General features: G+C 39.6%; 1 protein-coding gene across 1 annotated transcript in view; it reads left to right on the top strand.

Moving 5' to 3' along the window:
- PDE11A (phosphodiesterase 11A) overlaps positions 1-21,332 on the top strand; it is a gene marked incomplete at its 3' end in the record, with an annotated part of 409,287 nt that overhangs the window by 303,018 nt on the left and 84,937 nt on the right. The gene's annotated exons all lie outside the window — the stretch shown is intronic.

Here is a 21,332-nt window from a genome sequence, read left to right as displayed (position 1 = left end):
CTCAATTTCGTTTCTTTTTATGGCTGAGTAATAGTCCATTGTATATAGGTGCCACATCTTCTTAATCCGTTCATATGTCGATGGACACTTAGGTTGCTTCCATGTCCTGGATATTGTAAATAGTGAGGCAATGAACATTGTGGTACATGACTCTTTTTGATTTATGGTTTTCTCAGGATATATGCCTAGTAGTGGGATTGATGGGTCCTATGGTAGTTCTATTTTTAGTTTTTTATGGAACCTCCATACTGTTCTCAGTAGTGGCTGTAACAATTCACATTCCCACCAACAGTACAAGAGGGTTCCATTTTCTCCTCACCCTCTCCAGCATTTGCAGGTTTTTTGATGATGGCCATTCTGACCACTGTGAGATGATACCTCATTGTAGTTTTCATTGATGTTGAGCATCCTTTCACGAATTTGTTGGCAATCTGTATATCTTCTTTGAAGAAATGTCTATTTAGATCTTCAGCCCATTTTCAGTTTGGGTTGTTTGTTTTTGTGATATTGAGCTGCTTGTATGTTTAGGAGATTAATCCTTTGTCAGTTGCTTCCTTTGCAAATATTTTCGTCCATTCTCAGTGTTGTCTTTTCATTTTGTTTATGGTTTCCTTTGCTCTGCAAAAGCTTTTAAGTTTCATTAGGTCCCATTTGTTTATTTTTCTTTTTATTTCCATTTCTCTAGGAGGTGGGTCAAATAGGATCTTGCTGTGATTTATGGCATAGAGTGTTTTGCCTATGTTTTCCTCTAAGAGTTTTATAGTCTCTGGCCTTACATTTAGGTCTTTAATCCATTTTGAGTTTATTTTTGTGTATGGTGTTAGGGAGTGTTTGAATTTCATTCTTTTCCATGTAGCTGTCCAGTTTTCTCAGCACCACTTATTGAAGAGGCTGTCTTTTCTCCACTGTATATTCTTGCCTCTTTTATCAAAGTTCAGGTGACCATATGTGTGTGGGTTTACCTCTGGGCTTTCTCTCCTGTTCCATTGATCTGTATTTCTGTTTTTGTGCCAGCACCATACTGTCTGGATTACTGTAGCTTTGTGGTATAGTCTAAAGTCAAAGCCTGATTCCTCCACCTCCGTTTTTCTTTCTCAAGGTTGCTTTGGTTATTCAGGGTCTTTTGTGTTTCCATACAAATTGTGAAATTTTTTGTTCTAGTTCTGTGAAAAATGCATTAGTATTAGTTTGATAGGGATTGGAATGAATCTGTAGATTGCTTGGGGTAGTAGAGTCATTTTCACAATGTTGATTCTTCCAATCCAAGAACATGGTATATCTCTCCATCTGTATGTATCATCATTAATTTCTTTCATCAGTGTCTTATAGTTTTCTGCATACAGGTCTTTTGTCTCCTTAGGTAGGTTTATTCCTAGGTATTTTATTCTTTTTGTTGCAGTGGTAAATGGGAGTGTTTCCTTAATTTCTCTTTCAGATTTTTCATCATTAATGTATAGGAATGCAAGAGATTTCTGTGCATTAAATTTGTTTCCTGCTACTTTACCAAATTCATTGATTAGTTCTAGAAGTTTTCTGGTAGCATCTTTAGAATTCTCTATGTATAGTATCATGTCATCTGCAAATAGTGACAGCTTTACTTCTTCTTTTCCATTTTGGATTCCTTTAATTTCTTTTTCTTCTCTAATTGCTGTGGTTGAAACTTCCAAAACTATGTTGAATAATAGTGGTGAGAGTGGGCAACCTTGTCTTGTTCCTGATCTTAGTGGAAATGGTTCCAGTTTTTCACCTTTGAGAATGATGTTGGCTGTGGGTTTGTCATATATGGCCTATATTATGTTGAGGTAAGTTCCCTCTATGCCTACTTTCTGGAGAGTTTTTATCATAAATGGGGGTTGAATTTTGTGGGAAGCTTTTTCTGCATCTATTGAGATGATCATATGGTTTTTATCCTTCAGATTGTTTATATGGGTTATCACATTGATTGATTTGTGTATATCGAAGAATCCTTGCATTCCTTGGATAAACTCCACTTGATCACGGTGTATGGTCCTTTTAATGTGCTGTTGGATTCTGTTTGCTAGTATTTTGTTGAGGATTTTTGCATCTATGTTCATCAGTGATATTGGCCTGTAGTTTTCTTTCTTTGTCACATCTTTGTCTGGTTTTGGGATCAGGGTGATGGTGGCCTCATAGAATGAGTTTGGGAGTATTCCTCTGTCTGCTACATTTTGGAGGAGTTTGAGAAGGATAGGTGTTAGCTCTTCTCTAAATGTTTGATAGAATTCACCTGTGAAGCCATCTGGTCCCAGGCTTTTGTTTGTTGGAAGATTTTTAATAACAGTTTCCATTTCAGTGCTTGTGATTGGTCTGTTTATATTTCCTATTTCTTCCTGGTTCGGTCTCAGAAGGTTGTGCTTTTCTAAGAATTTGTCCATTTCTTCTAGGTTGTCCATTTTATTGGCATATAGCTGCTTGTAGTAATCCCTCATTATCCTTTATTTTCTGGAGTGTCAGTTGTTACTTCTCCTTTTTCATTTCTAATTCTTTGATTTGAGTCTTCCCCCTTTTTTTTTTTGCTGAGTCTGGCTAGTGGTTTATCAATTTTTTTTTATTTTCTCAAAGAACCAGTGTTTAGTTTTATTGATCTTTGCTATTGTTTCCTTCATTTCTTTTTCATTTACTTCTGATCTGATCTTTATGATTTCTTTCCTTCTGCTAACTTTGGTTTTTTTTTGTTCTTCTTTCTCTAATTGCTTTAGGTGTAAGGTTAGGTTGTTTTTTTGAGAAATTTCTTGTTTCTTGAGGTAGGATTCTATTGCTATAAACTTCCCTCTTAGAACTGCTTTTGCTGCATCCCATAGGTTTTGGGTTATCGTGTTTTCATTGTCATTTGTTTCTAGGTATTTTTTTATTTCCTTTTGGATTTCTTCAGAGATCTCTTGGTTATTTAGTAGTGTATTGTTTAGCCTCCATGTGTTTGTATTTTTTACAGACTTTTTCCTGTAATTGATATCTAGTCTCATAGGGTTGTGGTCGAAAAGATACTTGATAAGACTGCAATTTTTAAAAATTTACCAAGGCTTTATTTTTGACCCAGGATATGATCTATCCTGGAGACTGTTCCATGAGCACTTGAGAAGAACGTGTATACTGTTGTTTTTGGATGGAATGTCCTATAAATATCAATTAAGTCCATCTTGTTTAATGTATCATTTAAAGCTTGTGTTTCCTTATTTACTTTCATTTTGGATGATCTGTCCATTGGTGAAAGTGGGGTGTTAAAGTCCCCTACTATGATTGTGTTACTGTTGGTTTCCCCTTTTATGGCTGTTAGCATTTGCCTTACATATTGAGGTGCTCCTATGTTGGGTGCATACATATTTACAATTGTTATATCTTCTTCTTGGATTTCTTCTTGGATATCTTCTCCTTTGATCATTATGTAGTGTCCTTCTTTGTCCCTTGTAATAGTCATTTTAAAGTCTATTTTGTTTGATATGAGAATTGCTACTTCAGCTTTATTTTGATTTCCATTTGCATGGAATATCTTTTTGCATCCCCCCACTTTCAGTCGGTATGCGTCCCTAGGTCTGAAGTGGGTCTCTTGTAGACAGCATATATACGGGTCTTGTTTTTTTATCCATTCAGTCAGTCTATGTCTTTTGGTTGGAGCATTTAATCCATTTACATTGAAGGTAATTATCGATATGTATGTTCCTATTACCATTTTCTTAATTGTTTTGGGTTTGTTTTTTGTAGGTCTTTTCCTTCGCTTGTGTTTCCTGCCTAGAGAAGTTCCTTTAGCATTTGTTGTAAAGCTGGTTTGGTGGTGCTTAATTCTCTTAGCTTTTGCTTGTCTGGAAAGGTTTTAATTTCTCTGTCAAATCTGAATGAGATCCTTGCTGGGAAGAGTAATCTTGGTTGTAGGTTTTTCCCTTTCATCACTTAAATATGTCCTGCCACACCCTTCTGGCTTGCAGAGTTTCTGCTGAAAGATCAGCTGTTAACCTTATGGGGATTCCCTTGTATGTTATTTGTTGCTTTTCCCATGCTGCTTTTAATATTTTTTGTTTGTATTTAATTTTTGATAGTTTGATTAATATATGTGTTGGCATGTTTCTCCTTCAGTTTATCCTATATGGGACTCTCTGTGCTTCCAGGACTTGACTGACTATTTCCTTTCCCATATTAGGGAAGTTTTCAACTATAATCTCTTCAAATATTTTCTCAGTCCCTTTCTTTTTCTCTTCTTCTTCTGGGACCCCTATAATTCGAATGTTGGTGCATATAATGTTGTCCCAGTAGTCTCTGTAACTGTTCTCAATTCTTTTCATTCTTTTTTCTTTATTCTGCTCTGTGGTAGTTATTTCTACTATTTTATCTTCCAGGTCACTTATCCATTCTTCTGCCTCAGTTATTCTGCTATTGATTCCTTCTAGAGAATTTTTAATTTCATTTATTGTGTTGTTCATCACTGTTTGTTTGCCCTTTAGTTCTTCTAGGTCCTTGTTAATTGTTTTTTTTTTTTATTTTTTCCACTCTATTTCCATGATTTTGGATCATCTTTACTATCATTACTCTGAATTCTTTTTCAGGTAGACTGCCTATTTCCTCTTCATTTGTTTGGTCTGGTGGGTTTTACCTTGCTCCTTCATCTGCTGCATATTTCTCTGTCTTCCCATTTTAGTCAACTTAGTGTGTTTGGTGTCTCCGTTTCACAGGATGCAGGTTCGTAGTTCCAGTTTTTTTTGGTGTCTGCTCTCAGTGGGTAAGGTTGGTTCAGTGGGTTGTGTAGGCTTCCCGGTGGAGGGGACTGGTGCCTGTGTTCTGGTGGATGAGGCTGGATCTTGTCTTTCTGGTGGGCAGGACTGTGTCCGGTGGTGTGGTTTGGGGTGTCTGTGAACGTATTATGATTTTAGGCAGCCTCTCTGCTAATGGGTGGGGTTGTGTTCCTGTCTTGCTAGTTGTTTGGCATGGGGCATCCAGCACTGGAGCTTGCTGGCCATTGGGTGGAGCTGGTCTTAGTGTTGAGACGGAGATCTCTGGGAGAGCTCTCGCCAATTGATATTACATGCGGCTGGGAGGTCTCTGGTGGTCCAGTGTCCTGAACTTGGCTCTCCCACCTCAGGGGCTCAGGCTTGATACCAGGCTGGAGCACCAGGACCCTGTCAGCCGCACAGCTCAGAGGAAAAGGGAGAAAAAAAAGATTAAAAAAAATAATAATAAAATAATATAATTATAATTTAAAAATTAAAAATATTATTAAAATTAAAAAGTAGTTTAAAAAAAAGAAGAGATCAACCAAACCAATAAAGAAATCCAACAATGATAACAAGTGCTAAAATCTATACTAAGATAAACATAAAAATCAGAAACAAGTCAGTTGCAGACAGCAAACCCCAAGTCTACAGTTGCTCCCAAAGTCCACCGCCTCAATTTTGGGTTGATTCATTGTCTCTTCAGGTATTCCACAGATGCAGAGTACCTCAAGTTGATTTGGGGGATTTAATCTGCTCCTCCTGAGGCTGTACAGAGAAATTTCCCTTTCTCTTCGTTGTTCTCACAGCTCCTGGGGTTCAGCTTTGGTTTTGGCCCCATCTCTGCATGTAGGCCACCCTCAGGCTTCTGTTCCTGCCCAGACAAGACGGGGTTAAAGCAGCAGCTGATTAGGGGGCTCTGGCTCACTCATGCGAGGGGAGGGAGGAACACGGTAGTTATAACTGGAATGCAAGGTGAGCCTGTGCCCGCCAGAGGCCGACGTGACGTTGAAACAGCCTGAGGCACGCCGTGTGTTCTCCCGGTAAGTTGTGCCTGGATCATGGGACACTGGCAGTGGCAGGCTGCACAGTCTCCCGGAATGGGAGGTGTGGATAGTGACCGTGCTTGCACACAGGATTCTTGGCGACTGCAGCAGCAGCCTTAGCATTTCATGCCCATCTCTGGGGTCCATGCTGACAGCCGCAGCTCGCACCTGTCTCGAGTTCGTTTAGGCGGTGCTCTGAATCCCCTCTCCTCGCGCACCCTGGTCCCTTGCCTCTTAGGCAGGTCCAGACTTTTCTCGGACTCCCTCCTGGCTAGCTGTGGTGCATTAGTGCCTTCAGGCTGTGTTCACGCAGCCAACCCCGGTCCTCTCCCTGAGATCTGACCTCCGAAGCCCGAGCCTCAGCTCCCAGCACCAGCCCGCCACAGCGCGTGAGCAGACAAGCCTCTCAGGCTGGTGAGTGCTGGTCGGCACCGATCCTTTGTGTGGGAATCTCTCCACTTTGCCCTCTGCACCCCTGTTGCTGTGCTCTCCTCCATGGCTCCAAAGCTTTCCCCCCGCCCACCCCATGTCTCCGCCAGTGAAGGGGCTTCCTAGTGTGTGGAAACTTTTCCTCCTTCACAGCTCTCTCCCAGAGGTGCAAGTCCTGTCCCTATTCTTTTGTCTCTGTTTTTTTCTTTTTTCTTTTGCCCTACCTAGGTATGTAGGGGAGTTTCTTGCCTTTTGGGAGGTCTGAGGTCTTCTGCCAGCGTTCAGTAGGTGTTCTGTAGGAGTTGTTCCACATGTAGATATATTTTTGATGTATTTGTGGGGAGGAAGCTGATCTCCACATCTTACTCCTCCACCATCTTCTGGACTAGTTCCATTCTGTTTACTCTTGTCTCTCCTTGAGTAGACCATGAGCATCTTAGGATTGGAGTCCACATCTTTTCTTAGGTTGCAATACAAGTTCTATGACCTTGAGAAACTTTCGATCATGATAACTATTTTTAAACCTTTTAAATTATTATAAATATACTTTATAAAGCTGAAGTTTAACAATGATTTAGAATTACGGCAGAGACTCTAAGCTAGAAGTATTTCATCACATTCTCCCAGGGCTTCCAATGGAGTCCTATATTTCCCCTGCTTAACAGCACTTACCACACTGTATTATAATTGCCTGTTTACTTCTTTGGTCCCCTGACCCACTGTGAACACAAGGACCACAGTGATTTCACAAATGTATCTATAACACAGGGCAGGGCCTGTTGTAGAATTAGGCATGCAATACATGTGTGTTAACTTAAGTTGAATTAAATGTAGAGGTCTCCAAAGGGAGTGGATAGAGTTGATTCCTCATGGCCTAGTCATGGAAATCTTTTATGTCCACCCTTTCCTTCTCTGAGGCTGATATCAGTATAAAAATAATAAGAAGTGTAACAACAACATGCCAAAAACAACCATAATTATTATAATAGTCAGTATGATTTAGTGTTTCCTGTTTCTGAGCACCATGCTAGACTCTTTTTTTAAAATTTTTATATATTTATTTATTTATCTTTGGCTGTGTTGGGTCTTTGTTTCTGCACGCGGTCTTTCTCTAGTTGCAGTGAGCGGGGGCTGCTCTTCGTTGCGGTGTGCAGGCTTCTCATTGCAGTGGCTTCTCTTGTTGCAGAGCACGGGCTCTCAGCACGCAGGCTTCAGTAGTTGTGGCATGCAGGCTCAGTAGTTGTGGCTCACGGGCTCTAGAGCACAGGCTCAGTAGTTGTGACGCACAGGCTTAGTTGCTCCGCGGCATGTGGGATCTTCCCGGACCAGGGCTTGAACCCATGTCCCCTGCATTGGCAGGCAGATTCTTAACCACTGCACCACCAGGGAAGCCCCATGCTAGACTCTATGTGTGTTATTTCATTTATGCCTCACAACAACCATACAAAGTAAGTAGTATTATTGTCTACACAGAGAACGCTCAATCAAGGCTTACTTCAGTTTCTTGCCCACAGCCACTTAGCAAGTAGGAACCGGAGGTAGGATTAGAGACCGTAACTGTTGTGAAGAGTGTTCTAGGCAAGTACAAGGTAAATTTAATAAACAGCTTCAAGAGAAAACACTTACTAGAAAAATTTAAACCATACATCTTAGTAACATCACTGCATAAATCCCTGATAGAGTCAAACCTTTCTCTGGAAGGATAGCACTGTTAGTTTGATGTTTCATCCCTTGTTAGCAGTGAATTACTTTTTCCCAATATTTTATTATGAAAAATTTCAAACATAGAAAAATTCAGAAGAATTGCACAGAAAACCCTCATCAGTCTGTGGTTTTTAACTTCCTTGGAGAACCCCTTATACTCTGCCTTCCGTCCCCCAAATTTGCACACCACCCAAAGCCACCCCAGCTCTGAGTGCTTGTGGTGGGGATAATGTTTAGAACAATGGTTCTCAGTTGTTAATGGGCACCAGCTTGTTAAACACAAATAGAATTTCTGATTCAGAATTTGCCTTTCTAACAAGTTCCCAGATGATGTTGATGTAGTTGGTCTGGTGTACAACTTTGGGAATCACTGATTTGGGAAATTTTTCCCTGAAAAACACAAAAGACATTTCTCTCTAGACTCAGAGATAGCATAGCTGTGTCTCTGTGGATTTCCTTTGCCCTTGCTTTTCTTTAATCTTATGAACACTGTAAATCATCTAATATATCAGATTCTCTTTGTAATGGTTACTAGGAAGCTTACAGACAAATTTGGCTATCCTTACAAATGCATTGATGCTGCAGCATGCATTTTGTCTAGTAACTTCACTTCTGATCATGTTTTACATTCCTCTCCTTAGTTTCCCTTTGATTTGTCTTTCTGGCCTATTTTTACTTTCTTTTATTCCCTGTTATTGCTTGGATCTTTGAAATCCACATTAAACCTTTTTTGGGACAAAACAGGTTATGTATATATCACTACTGCTAGCAACAACAAAACAACACTTTGATATACCATGGTGAGTAAACTTTAATAAGAAAGCAGTAAACTTTCATAACAGAAACATTTTTTCAAAGAAAAATTACTTCAGAATGCCGACCTCACTTAGGAACCATAGACTTGATGAACAGCCATTTTAAATTAAAGATTCAACACATCATCATCATCTCTCAGGGCTGGTTCTACTTACCTTACACACTGCCTTTAAGATCATTGTAATGTACACAATGCAAGGTGGATTAATCTTATAATTCTTCTTTTAAATAATCTTCTTTCATAAAGAAACTAGAGAAAACATGGAAATATATAATCAAATATTACATCAACTGCATGTGTTAAAGAAGAAACACTGGATACCTTTCTTTTAAAAACTTGTACCAAATGGTTTTCTAATTTTATTTTAAATGTTATATACCGGGGAAAAGGAAAGTCTCTTTTGAAATGACCTGTTTCTGTTGAAATGCAGCATTTAAATTTTCAGTGCTGCTAATGAGAACTGTTTCTTTGATAAACATAAATAATGAGAGCATATTAGAACTATCCAAGAGCCAGGGTTGAAAAGACAGTTCACGTAAGAGAAAGTTTCTCTATTTCAAAAGGAGGTAGTCACTATGATGTTTCTTTTTCTTTTGGTTCTCACTATGACAAGAAAAATATGTGAGAATCATGTTTTCTCATGAAGGTTATGTTGCTGCATGAAGGATGACAAAGGCAGTTTCTGAGATTAATAGGAAACAGTAACAGATAAGATTGTTTCACCAGAATAGCTCAAGCAGAAGTAAAGGAAAGGCCATAAAATTTTTAACTTCTGGTGAAATTCCTGAAAATCACATGTGAAGAGATGATAGAATTTTCACTCTCCTATTAAGGGGATCAAAGTAATAGGTCTACTCAAGCCTAGAAAACCAAAGTGAATTAAGCAATAATTGAGAATAATTAAAGTTTAGTAAGAGAGGGGAAATATTGTACTTAGAAGCTTGCATTTCTTTACACGTTCCTCTCTTTTTCAATATAGAGATTATTGACTACTAATCTTCCTTGCGTTTATGCACTTAAAAAAGACAAATATATAAAATGCCCTTTGACTTGGTTAGCCCTATAATGGGAAGATTTGCCATTCCATGGGAAGCTTAGGTATTAATAGGTACCAAGGCCCTAGGAGCAAACAGCCTCTAGTGAAGTTCTTCTCAAACATGAGTGCATATAAGGATCATCTGGGAATTGTGTCCAGCTAAGAACCCGTGTTGAACTACAGAGGAGTCAGAAAAAAGCTATGGACCCCTCTCCCCAAATCACACATAAACACATTCGAGCCAATCCACCTAGCTGATTCAGGGACCTAATTCCTACTCTAGGGGTATATTTGAAAACCCTACATTATAAAGTGATTATAAATATTACAGTGATCTATACAACTGCAGAGAAGGAAAAGGTCACTGTAGGATAAGAGAGAATGAATAGGCCCTGCAATCTCGGGGCCGGACCATGGCGACTGACACTGTGTGGCTGACAGGGTCTTGGTGCTCTGGCCGGGTGTCAGGCCTGAATCTCTGAGGAGGGAGAACCGAGTTCAGGACACTGGACCACCAGAGACCTCCCGGCCCCAGATAATAACAATCGGCGAGAGTTCTCACAGAGATCTCCATCTCAATGCTAAGACCAGCTCCACTCAATGACCAGCAAGCTACAGTGCTGGACACCCCATGCCAAACAACTAGCAAGACAGAAACACAACCCCACCCATTAACAGAGAGGCTGCCTAAAATCATAATAAGGTCACAGACACCCCAAAAGTAACAACTGACTCTGCAGAAATACAATGGATCATGAGAGATTACTACAAGCAGCTATATGCCAATAAAATGGACAACCTGGAAGAAATGGACGAATTCTTAGAAAAACACAAACTTCCGATACTGAACCAGGAAGAAATAGGAAATATAAACAGACCAATCACAAGCACTGAAATTGAAACTGTGATTAAAAATCTTCCAACATGGGCTTCCCTGGTGGCGTAGTGGTTGAGAGTCCACCTGCTGATGCAGGGGACACGGGTTTGTGCCGCGGTCCGGGAAGATCCCACATGCCACAGAGCAGCTAGGCCCGTGAGCCATGGCAGCTGAGCCTGCGTGTCCAGAGCCTGTGTTCCGCAACGGGAGTGGCCACAACAGTGAGAGGCCTGTGTACCGCAAAAAAAAAATCTTCCAACAAACAAAAGCCCGGGACCAGATGGCTTCACAGGTGAATTCTATCAAACATTTACAGAAGAGCTAACACCTATCCTTCTCAACCTCCTCCAAAATGTAGTCAAGGGAGGAACACTCCCAAACTCATTCTATGAGGCCACCATCGCCCTGATCCCCAAACCAGACAAAGATGTCACAAAAAAAGAAAACTACAGGCCAATATCACTGATGAACATAGATGCAAAAATCCTCAACAAAATACTAGCAAACAGAATCCAACAGCCCATTAAAAGGATCATATACCAGTATCCCAGGAATGCAAAGATTCTTTAATATATGCAAATCAATCAATGTGATACACCATATTAACAAATTGAAGAATAAAAACCATATGATCATCTCAATAGATGCAGAAAAAGCTTCCCACAAAATTCAGCACCCATTTATGATAAAAACCCTCCAGAAAGTAGGCATAGAGAGAACTTACCTGAACATAATATAGGCCATATATGACAAACCCACAGCCAACATCATTCTCAAAGGTGAAAAACTGGAACCATTTCCACTAAGATCAGGAACAAGACAAGGTTGCCCACTCTCACCACTATTATTCAACATAGTTTTGGAAGTTTTAGCCACAGCATTTAGAGAAGAAAAAGAAATTAAAGGAATCCAAATCAGAAGAGAAGAAGTAAAACTGTCACTATTTGCAGATAACATGATACTATACATATAGAATCCTAAAGATGCTACCAGAAAACTACTAGAGCTAATCAATGAATTTGGTAAAGTAGCAGGATACAAATTTAATGCACAGAAATCTCTTGCATTCCTATACACTAATGATGAAAAATCTGAAAGAGAAATTAAGGAAACACTCCCATTTACCACTGCAACAAAAAGAATAAAATACCTAGGAATAAACCTACCTAAGGAGACAAAAGACCTGTATGTAGAATACTATAAGACACTGATAAAATAAATTAAAGATGATACAGACAGATGGAGAGATATACCATGTTCTTGGATGGGAAGAATCAACATTGTGAAAATGACTATACTACCCCAAGCAATCTACAAATTCATTGCAATCCCTATCAAACTACCAGTGGCCTTTTTCACAGAACTAGAACAAAAAATTTCACAATTTGTATGGAAACACAAAAGACCCTGAATAACCAAAGCAACCTTGAGAAAGAAAAACGGAATCAGGCTCCCTGCCTTCAGACTATACTACAAAGCTACAGTAACCAAGACAGTATGGTGCCGACACAAAAACAGAAATAGAGATCAATGGAACAGCAGAGAAAGCCCAGAGATAAACCCACACACATATGGTCACCTTATCTTTGTTAAAGGAGGCAAGAATATACAATGGAGAAAAGACAGCCTCTTCAATAAGTGGTGCTGAGAAAACTGGACAGCTACATGGAAAAGAATGAAATTCAAACACTCCCTAACACCATACACAAAAATTAACTCAAAATGGATTAATGACCTAAATGTAAGGCCAGACACCATCAAACTCTTAGAGGAAAACATAGGCAGAACACTCAATGCCATAAATCACAGCAAGATCCTATTTGACCCACCTCCTAGAGAAATGGAAATAAAAAGAAAAATAAACAAATGGGACCTAATGAAACTTAAAAGCTTTTGCAGAGCAAAGGAAACCATAAACAAAACGAAAAGACAACCCGCAGAGTGGGAGAAAATATTTGCAAATGAAGCAACTGACAAAGGATTAATCTCCAAAATATACAAGCTACTCATGCAGCCCAATATCAAAGAAACAAACAACCCAATCCAAAAATGGGCTGAAGATCTGAATAGACATTTCTCCAAAGAAGATATACAGTTTGCCAACAAACACCTGAAAGGATGCTCAACATCACCAATCATTAGAGAAATGCAAATTAAAACTACAATGAGAATGAGGTATCACCTCACACCAGTCAGAATGGCCATCATCAAAAAATCTACAAACAATAAATGCTGGAGGGTGTGGACAAAAGGGAACCCTCTTGCAGTGTTGGTGGGAATGTAAATTGATACAGTCACTGTGGAGAACAGTATTGAATTTCCTTGAAAAACTAAAAATAGAACTACCATATGACTCAACAGTCCCATTACTGGGCATATACCCTGAGAAAACCATAATTCAAAAAGAGTCATGTACCACAATGTTATTGCATCTCTATTTATAATAGCCAGGACATGGAAGCAACCTAAGTGTCCATCAACAGATGAATGGATAAAGAAGATGTGGCACATATGTACAGTGGAATATTACTCAGCCATAAAAAGAAATGAAATTGAGTTAGTTGTAGTGAGGTGGATGGACCTAGTGACTGTCATACAGAGTGAAGTAAGTCAGAAAGAGAAAAACAAATACCATATACTAATACATATATATGGAATCTAAAAAAAAAATGGTTCTGAAGAACCTAGGGGTAGGACAGGAATAAAGACACAGATGTAGAGAATGGACTTGAGAACACACGGTTGGGGAAGGGTAAGCTGGGACGAAGTGAGAGATTGGTATGGACATATATAAACTACCAAATGTAAAATAGATAGCTAGTGGAAAGCAGCCGCATAGCACAGAGAGATCAGCTCGGTGTTTTGTGTCCACCTAGAGGGGTGGGATCGGGAGGGTGGGAGGAAGACGCAAGAGGGAGGGCATATGGGGATATATGTATACGTATAGTTCGTTCACTTTGTTATACAGCAGAAACTAACACATCATTGTAAAGCAGTTATACTCCAATAAAGATGTTAAAAAAAAATAAGAAAGAATGGATGAATGAATGGGAATGCGCTTGTACAGAAAATGGGACTTGAATTTCAATTGGCAGAGTAAGGAAGAAGTCAAACCCTGTGGGTGGAGGGGTAGAATAATCTGCAACCATAGAGGGAGAGATGAGAAAAAGGATAATAAATTGCCCATCCTGATGCATCCATGGAAGACTAGAAGATGGTAACACTGGATGGGCAATGTAGAACCAGTTTATGAAGTGCTTTGGATACCAAGCTAAGGAATTTTACTTCATTCAGCAAGCCACAATGAGTCCTTAAAGGCATTTAAAGAGGGAGTGACATGGTAAAAATGGTATCGGCTGAATTAAAGGGATAAAGTCTAAGTTTTAACATAAAAACATATACCATGTTTATTATTTATTTTAATATGAGATAGAATAAGGCCTAATAATTCTTTTTTAAAAATATTTCTTCACAGTTCTTAGACATTTATATTCACTCTTAGGTTCCAAGTTTTACTGCTTCTATATATAAATCTAGCCCATGAACTGCAGAGGTTGATTATGGCATTGTTGTATGCCTGACCCCAAGAACACGAGGAGGACTCAGCTCTTCACATCACTGCCACACACACCACCAGGTGGCTTCCCAGCCTTTTGCAGCTTCTGTGTTGTGTGTAGATTGAGAGAGCTGGTGGAGCCTGGGAATGTGCTGGGCCAGCATATTCTTGGTCAGCTGACGGTGCACTACTGAAGCTTTATTTCTGCCTCTTTTTGGAATTCTCTATCTTTCGCATGTTTCACATGTCGTGGATAAATCTGTGAGCCACCTAAGTATCCTAGCTTTCCCTGTTCGGAAGTTGGTGCAGGTAAGCAAGCTTGTACTGAGATTCAGAAGGACCTGTGTCCTCCCTTCTTGAGGAAGAATAGAAATTAGTTAAAATTTCACCCTTCACCACTGGACAGGGGCCTGTGTGCTATCTAAACGACTAGTTACTTGTAGTACTGCTAGTCCCTCTAAAGCCTGAGTGCGTGTGTGTTTTAAGCATATCTCAGCTGTGTCCCAAATATACAAGAGAAACCTTCACAGAATCCCATCCAGACAGAAGGATCCCTCATCTCCCTGCTCACCCCACTGTATCACCTGCTTGCTGCTTCCCTTATTTTACTAAGTTATCTTGTCCAGCCAAGGGTGATATTAGCGTCCCATCGATGCTCTGCTGATGAGTCTGAGCTAAGGTTGTTTGCCTGAAGTCTGCCTCTGCTCCCTCAGAGGACAAGTTATTTTTTGCAGGATAGTCTTGGGAGTATTTAGCTGATTCTGTGTTCACAGTAATCAAAACAAAGCTAACAACTGGAGCTTATTCCAAAGTCCGTTGCAAGTTTAGAGACTTCCCCAAATGGATTCAAATAAGTACAGACCAAAACATTGTCCCTTCAAATGGATCCAGGCTGCCCATCATAAAAAATGGATCAACAGGCTAGTCATCTGGGAATCACAAACACTGCTCACGGTACACCCAAGTTAGCTGCATAATGCGGGCATGGGAAACCCTTCGACTTGGCAGCAGTCTGCTTTTAGAGGCAATATAGTGGTTAGGCGCCAGGGTCTAGAACCAGACTCCTCAGGTTCAAATCCACCTCTGCCAATCACAACAATGCAAATTAGAACAAATTTTCTATCATCTGTTTCAGTTGGCTCATCTATAACATGGGATTAGGAATATTCCTTACCTCTTAGGGTCCCTCTTAGGAAATCAAATGAGTTAATATACATAAAGTGCTAGAAGAGTGCCTGGCATATATGTAGTAAGTGCTATAACAGTGCTGGCAAAACAGACAACTTTGCAGTCCCTTCCACATCACCTCAGCCCAGTGTCCTGTCTTCATTATTTCATTCATCCCAGAATCCTTTGGTCCAGAGGGCTTAGTGGGTGAGTGGGTTGGATTGACAACACAGTTCTCCTTTGAATTTCTAGGGCTGGACCACCACCCACTTTGTTGTTTCTTCCCATTTTCTGAGCATCACAAAATGTAATACTCTTGTGTCAAGGGGTCCAGGATAGTATTTTAACATTTTATAGCCTCTTTGTAAAGCTACCTTTTCAGTTTTAGAGGAGACAGTTTTATGACTCCCTTTGATAACCACTTAACTATTAAGACCCAAACAAAGAAGAAGAATGGTCACGGGGTATCAGGTACCCCCAGACAGCTAGAGTCCCACTTCTTGAACATTATTCAAATTAGCTCCAGGACTCATAATTCTGTGTTTTCATTTATTGTTACAATAAAGTAAATGGTTTTTTTAACCAAATGTTATTTCCTGGCTATTAATTCAGTAGTTATTTCAGATTGTAGCACTCCTCTTTGATTTAGGGATATGGTACCTTATAAATATTTAAAAGTTGAAGACTGACACTTGGAGAAATTGACTTTGATTTGTTTTGTTAATATCCTATGGCTAGAGTAGTTATAGCTTTGGAAGATGTGACCCCATTCTCTACCTATCAGAAGAGATGGGGTGCATATGGCTCTATAACAAGGAAATTTGGGGATGCTCTTCTCAAATCTTTTGCAGACTAGACCTCCATGTGCACCTCCAGAGGACACACACTACTCTTTATTCTTCATAGATTTCTCCAGAAACTGCTCTTGAACCCAGGAATGTAGATGAAAGCTATCCATACTTCTCAAAATAGCTGAAAATGGTCATTCCTGAAAGGCTTGGGACTTTCTCTGCATCTACAAGTGTCAGCAAGGGTTTACGACAGGGCTCAGGATGATCTATAGACTGGTATTATTTAACTGTGGATCACTCAACCTAGTAGGGGAAAAAAGACAAGGTCAATAAGGATGGGTCTTGGTGAACCAGAGGTCATCTTATATTTTTCAACCTAATGTTCTTATTTCCTTTCCATTAACCTTTCATAATGAAAAAATGCCTATATTCTTTAATTTTTAAGATAATTAAGTGAATTTAGTGCCTTTGAAGGGTAGAGGATTTATAATGGCATCAGGGAATATGCTATTAATAATCCACAAGACAGGGGCACCTGGAGAGCAGCAATGCAGTCTGCACCGCCATTTCTGCTCTTCGGCAACAAGCTGTAAGAGGGTTGCCAAAGCAGAACCAAACTCTCTCCTGAAACCAGAAAGACTTGTGTCTTCTGGGACAAGGCTTCTACCCTCTTGGGAAGTGGTTTTCCAGTTGTATTTGACTTTGAATTTGAACAAATTACAACAAGCACAGAGCATTCTAAGTACCTGGCATTCTCTGTATGCAAAGCCCTGAAACATGTGATGGAAGTAGAGAGTCATTCTGGAGCTTCCCTAAGGGAAAGAAGCATGCCATCTGCCTCTGAGATTTTTTTTGTTTTTTTTTTTTTTGCGGTACGCGGGCCTCTCACTGTTGTGGCCTCTCCCGTTGCGGAGCACAGGCTCCGGACGCGCAGGCTTAGCGGCATGGCTCACGGTCCCAGCCACTCCACGGCATGGGGGATCTTCCCGGACCGGGACACGAACCCGTATCCCCTGCATCGGCAGGTGGACTCTCAACCACTGCGCCACCAGGGAAGCCCTGCCTCTGAGATTTTTACAGCCTAATAAGCTAGGTCAGGATGACACAAGTGAACACATGGGGACACAGAACAAGACAAAGAGGTCTACATGGTTGCAGCCAGGCCATGCACACAGAAACAAAGGGGCTAAATCAAAGGCTGGATTACCTCTGAGTTCTCCAAGCTGATCATTTAAGGTACCATTTAATAAAGTTAATTTCAATGATTTCTAGATAAAGATCGTAGAGCAAACACACTCATTTTCTTTTACTCCTTCCTTAAGCCCCACTAAAACAACAATAAAGGGACTTTTTTAAAGGCAGAAATTCTCAAAGATAAAGAAATTGGGAAGGGATTTAACCATGACAAAATTTTGAAAGCTAGAAAACGGATGAATATTAATTCAGCAAACCCAAGAAAGCCAAAATAAGCTAGGTGGGAAAAGCTGAGAGGTAAACAGATTTATGCCACAGACCCCTCTCCCCCAAATAGCTCAGGAATTGGCTAATAAGTACCTTTGGAAATAGGGATGAAGGTAGGGCCGTAAACAAGAAAGTGGAGAATCTAAGAAGCAGTTAGATCTCCAGATCCTTCGTCCCACACGTCCACTCCATAAAGACTGGAGGCTTCTCCTCTGAGGCGGGTATAATAGCAGCTCTTTGGGATAGGGGGACAGCAGTGCAGAGCTTGAGGATAGGAATACAGGCTGGAAACAAGGGGATTGAATGAAGTTATATACCAATGCTGAGCTCCTCCAATCTCCATCCCTGTAACACCCAGAAGGTTCTTCTCCGGGGAATCTGAGTAGCTAAAGAGCAAAGACCCGAAGATACAGATATTCGGTAGCTTCCCCAAGGAAACAGGTCAGTCAGATCCCTCTTCAGAGAAGCCCCCAGAAGCTCTAATAGAAGCTTTCAGAGGCGCATTTTTAAATGGGGGCTGAAAACCAAAGATCACCACACAGCTAGGGAAAACTTCTAATACCTCTAAAGCAGTCAAATATATTAAAATGATTAAGGAAGGATAAGCTGATTGAGAAAGAGGCTAAACCATCAACGAGTGGATTAAGAATGTATTTACCATTGTGGTGAATACATATAAAGGAACAATATTCAGCCTTAAAACAGAAGGAAATACTGTCATATGGTACAACATGGATGAACCCTGAAGACATTATGCTAAGTGAAATAAGCCAATCACAAAAGGACAAGTACTGCATGATTCCACTTATATGAGGTATCTGAAGAAGTCAAATTCATAGAGACAGAAATGAGAATGGTGGTTGCCAGGAGGGAGGGGGAAATGGGAAGTTGTTGTTCATTGGGTACAGGGTTTCATACACAAGGTGAAAATGTTCTAGACATCAGTTGTACAACAATGTAAATATAGTTAACAATACTTAAAAATTAAGAGGATACATTTATGCTATGTGTTTTCTAACCACAATAATAAAGAGAACTAAAACAAAATGAAGGGAGTGAAGTAAACTCTGAAGGGAGAAGAAAACGTTAAATAGAACTATTAACATCTTCACAATGGTAAGAGAAGACATTGAATCCATGAAACAAAATTAAGGTGCTATTAAAAAAATTTTTAAAAACCCAGACAAAAAAGAAGAGCTCTTAGAAATGAAAACTGCGATATTAAAATATCAAGAATAAGGAGAGGGAATATTTCCTAGAAAGTAGAGAAAAAAGAAAAGAAAAGAAATATAGGAGGAAACAGAGAAAAAAAAAAAAAACAGTCCAAAGGTCAAATAATGGGAATTCCAGAAAAGGAAAGAAGGGAAGAAATGATCAAAGAGTTCATTTTTCAATTTTTCCTAGAATTAAAGGACATGATTTTCCAGATTAAAGGGCACACCAGGTACCTAGGATTATGATTAAAAATAAACTCACACCTAGGCACATTTTCATGATATTTCAGAACTCTGGAAGCAAAAAGATCCTACAAAAACAGAGAGGGAGGAGGAGTCATTTTCAAAGGTAATGGATTCACAATAGCTTCTGACTTGTCAAAAGTAACATCTAAAGCTAATAGAGAATGCCTTAAAAATTCTAATGGCATGATTTCCAACCTAGAAATTGATATCTAGACAAACTATCAATCAAATGTGACAATAATATGAAGACATTTCAGACATGCAAGCTCTCATAAATTTACCCAGCACACACACCTTTTCTTGGGAAGCTATTGGAAGACATGTCTCACCAAAATAAGGAGAGAGCCAGAAAAGAGAAAGATGTGGGATACAGAAATAAAAGAGAGATGAAGACACTCCCAAAATTATGGTGAAGGAACATCTAGGATGAAAGCTATATACCAGGCTGAGAAGACTGCCAGTCCAGATTGCAGTTCAGAAAGTTCCAACAGGTATTTCTTAATAAAACTGATGGAATACCCAAAGTATCTGAATATTTTCAGACGAGATTTAGATAATTGGTAGAGAGTTTCGAGGTTGAATTAGTGATAAGGATGGAGAAAACTAAGCGCACATTAAGGAAGACAGTTATTAACTCTGAGAATACAAAATGCTGTCGAGGAAAGGAAAAGTAATCATACTAAATTGCATGACTTAGCTATGAATATCTTTTACAGAGTCATTATAGTATAAACCCTGAATATTTCTCTAAACAAAGTTATTATATTATTATACTGGGGAGTGAGAAGGGATAGTGTATGAGGTAGCAGAGGTTGACAGGTACAGTGTAAGACAGCTTCATCTTCATCTTCAATGGGGGGAAGTTAGTAGATAGTGCTTAAATCAGAAAATAATTTAAAAATTAAATCACAAGCACCTTACTTTGCCAAATACCCAAAAAAGTGTATCTAGATGATTTGAACGTGGTTGCCTCTAGGTAAGGGAAAATTTTGGTACTGGAAGAGTTCTGCTAATGTGTATGTATGTGTGTGTGTGTGTGTGTGTGTGTGCGCGCACGTACGTGCACGCGTGTGTAACTAACCTTGCAGATCTAACTCTTAAAACTATGTGCACGTATAACTTTGATTTAAAAATATTTATTTATTTATTTGGTTGCGCCGGGTCTTAGTTGCGGCACGCGGGATCTAGTTCCCTGACTAGGGATCGAACCCGGGCCCCCTGCATTGGGAGAGTGGAGTCTTAGCCACTGGACCACCAGGGAAGTCCCTGGTTTTAAATTATTCTTAAAGCAAAAAGCAAGGTGTTAAAGTGCTTAGCATGAGGCCAGGAACTCCAAATAAGGACACCTACACACAAAGACTATTTCTACCACCACCGTGTTTGAATTTCACAAGCCTCACCTTTTTCATTCCAAGGAGCTGGATTCTACAAATATGTTAATATAGTAAAATGATTCACTGAAAGATAAGCTGATTAATTTTTAACAAAAATAAACAATCAGCAGAATAGCAGGCAAATTGTCCCATAATGTATGTATTTGTTCATTGTTCTTCCATCTTGTGGTGAATAACCAGTGTTTGGATTTTAGCCTAGAGGTGTTTGCTCTCATGGAGGAGCATGGGGCTGAGAAAGAAGGATTGATTCAGTGGTTTCTGGGATGCTTAGAGTGAGCAGAGTTGGATTTCATTGCTCGGCCAAAGCGGTCCCAGGGCATAAATTACTCCTTGGGTAGTTTACACCCAGTGAATAGACTAGGAATATGAATACAGAATGGTCCCTGATAATCTGAAAACATAGAAATGATTCCCTTATCAAGAGTGGCCCAATGAAACCAGCAAAAATAATTATTCCCCAAGACTTTTTATGCCCTTTAAGTTTGTGCAGGGCAACTGACTGACAGCTGCTTAACATGAGTGAGTGTTTTGAAAACACTGAATATGTACGACCAGTATTATAATTATGTTGTGATGTTTTTATAGAATGTCACTAAACTATATTGCAAATTTATTCCTTCAATGAAACATATGCTGCAAACATCTCTATCCTATTAAGAAACACATTTTGCACTAGAAATGTGCTGTCTGATCCTTTCCATCTTTCTGAATATACAGAACATGTGTGTAACAAAGAGCAAGTACACAGCTACAGGATATAAGGATGTAAGAAACAAGGCAAAGTGGTGTATTCCCATGTCCTTCTCCTGAATAGTGGCAATTAAAATTCACAGCTGCTGGCTGCCCAGATGTTTCTTGTGTTTAGTGCTCTGTAAT

Source organism: Leucopleurus acutus, assembly GCF_964270905.1.
Source record: "Leucopleurus acutus genome assembly, chromosome: 6".
In the NCBI taxonomy this organism is placed as follows: domain Eukaryota; kingdom Metazoa; phylum Chordata; class Mammalia; order Artiodactyla; family Delphinidae; genus Leucopleurus; species Leucopleurus acutus.
Note: the sequence above shows the minus strand (reverse complement) of the source record. Positions and strands in the feature narration are given on the sequence as shown.